Genomic DNA, 2500 nt, shown 5'->3' with positions numbered 1-2500 from the left:
GATTGCTCTCACCAATTTCACAGTGGATGGTGAGTATGTAGTGACAAAGGGGAGGATTGGAGAGGTCTGTTTGGGCCTAGTCTCCAGAAATGTTTTCAGACACTTTCTCAGGAAAGAGCGACAGTACCCTCTGGTGGCCAAAACCGAGAAAAGCGTCTTAGTGGCCTGTTTAAAATCCCCCTTGTCACTACAGATCCTGTGAAAACGGAGCAGCTGGGACTTCACCAGCCCAGCAAAGGTATGTCTGGGGTGGTGACTCGTCTTAAAGAGCAGGGCGTGGGTGTCCGTCTCTTTAAAGAACACCCTAATATCAAGTATGTTTTTCCCCTGGAATCCCACACCTTTGTAGGTGGTGGTATCCAGGAAATCAACAGACATGAAGCTGGTGGTGGATTTTAGGGTGATGGATGTGTTATGGTGGTTGAGGGTGTGCAGAAATACCTTGAACTCCTCCTCTGAGTGGGGCCAGACACCCCAGATATCATCTAGATATCTAAAATAATGGAGAGGTTTCTTCGCGCAAGAGGCTAGGGCTAATCTCTCCCACTCTGCCATGAAGATATTAGCATACGCTGGGGCAAACTTTTTACCCATAGCGGTGCCTTTAATTTGAAGGAAGAAGTCTCCATTAAAGGTGAAGTCATTGCGGGTCAGATTAATTTCTAGTAATTGGAGTAATTCTTTGTCTGGTCTTTTTTTGTTTGGGTACTTTTGGAATATGTTTTTTATAGCTTGTATGCCTTCCTGTATGTCGATGTTTGTATACAGGCTATCGATGTCCAGGGTGAACAACATGGCGTCCTGTGGAATGTGAAGTGTCCTGATTGTTTCCACAAAGTGGTAGGTATCTTTAATGTAGCCCTCGTGTATAGTAGAGAGAGGGTTGAGGAAAGAGTCAATGTATTCTGCTGTGTGATAGGTGTCACTGCTGCAGTCAGAGACTATGGGTCGGCCTGGAGGGATTTCATGCGGCCTGCTCCACTTTGCGGGATCCTTGTGGATCTTCGGCAGCATGTAGAATAGTCTCGCCCTGGGTTCAGAGGTGCCGAGAAGGTAAGTTTTCTGTTTGAGGTTGATAAATTTTTTAGTTAGGAGGTTTCCAATTATTTTTTCTATTAATTTTACCGTTTCTGGGTAGATGGGCTTTACTAATTTGGAATAATATTTTGTGTCCTGTAGCTGCCTGTATCCCTCCCACAGGTACTGTTCCCTATCCATAACAACAACTACACTGCCCTTATCAGCTGGCTTGATAACAATGTTTCTATTGTTTTTCAGCTCCTCCAGAGCCACAGCCTCCTCAGGGCTGAGGTTCGGCCTGTTGTGGCTGATCTGAAAGTGCCGATCAAAGTGATCAAGGTCAGCTGTGATGAGGGCAGCGAGCTCGGGTGGCAAAGTGCCCTCAGGTGGGGTCCAGGTCGAGGCAGGGGTGAATTTAGGGGGGTCTGTGGAATCTTTGTCTTGATAGTGTGTTGCTAATTTTAATCTTCTGTGGTACTGTTGAATATCCCACCTACTCTGTTCTATTATATTTTTGTTGCTACCTTTTGTGGGGATAAAATTAAGGCCTCTGTTAAGCAGGGTGAGTTGTGGGAGTGTTAATTTAAAGTGTTTTGCTAACACTAATATATTTTTATTCCCCTCCTGTGCTTGCAGGCTTGTGGGGATTTCTAGTTTAAGTGCTGGCCCCAGTGCTGCAGCATGAGACCAGCAGTCTCCCGGGTCCAATGGATCTTATCCTCCACAGTTTTAAAGGAGGTTTGTGGGAGTTTTGGTATGAATCTTAGATTTTTCTCAATATATTCATTCAGGCGGATCAGGGCCAGAACTTCTGCTGTGGGGAGAGCTCCAGAGAAATTAATCAGAGGGACCCATACCTCCGCCTGAGGGAATTTATGTGTAGCAGCCCTCACTGCAGTCTGCAGCTGCTTAACTGTGGTCTGTTGAATGTTCTGGTTTCTGTTGTTCAGACCGAAAGACAGGACCACCTTCTCCACTGTGGTGGAGACGACGGACCTGGAAAGGATGGCCTCAGCGTGCCTGAAAGTGGCCCCTGGGTAACTGTCGATCTGCAGGCCCTCTATGTTACATGGAGGGATTCTGGCCACGTTTGAATCCCCCATGACGACCCATTTCTTTGTCACACTGAGGTTCCAATCCTTCATTTTGTTCTTTGTGTTAATGTGCCTGCTGGGTTTGCACCTTGGTGTCTGTGCGGTTTCATGTGTCTCTGTCTCTGTCTCCGTCTCTGTCTCTGTCTCTTTTTCAGGGGGATTCGAATTTGTGCTTTGTGTTCCTAATTTCAGTTGGCGTTGGACCGCAGACCTCAGTCTGCACGGAGTCGAGGCAGCCACAGGACTGGGAACAGGTGGAGGTGCCTGTACAGGGGGGATCTGACCCAGGTGAGCTTCCAGCTCCTGTGGGGACAAATCAATAATTGCATCCAGTCCCTCATACACACAGGGGTTACGAACAGGGGAGACATCAGGCCTGACGTCCT

General features: G+C 47.4%; 1 protein-coding gene across 1 annotated transcript in view; it reads left to right on the top strand.

Annotated features, from left to right (window-relative positions):
• Positions 1–2500, top strand: part of LOC117807980 — a 16275-nt gene that overhangs the window by 614 nt on the left and 13161 nt on the right. The gene's annotated exons all lie outside the window — the stretch shown is intronic.

Source organism: Notolabrus celidotus, chromosome 2 (genome assembly GCF_009762535.1).
Source record: "Notolabrus celidotus isolate fNotCel1 chromosome 2, fNotCel1.pri, whole genome shotgun sequence".
NCBI lineage: Eukaryota > Metazoa > Chordata > Actinopteri > Labriformes > Labridae > Notolabrus > Notolabrus celidotus.
The sequence above is the reverse complement of the archived record's forward strand: the minus strand, read 5'-3'. Positions and strand labels throughout refer to the sequence as shown.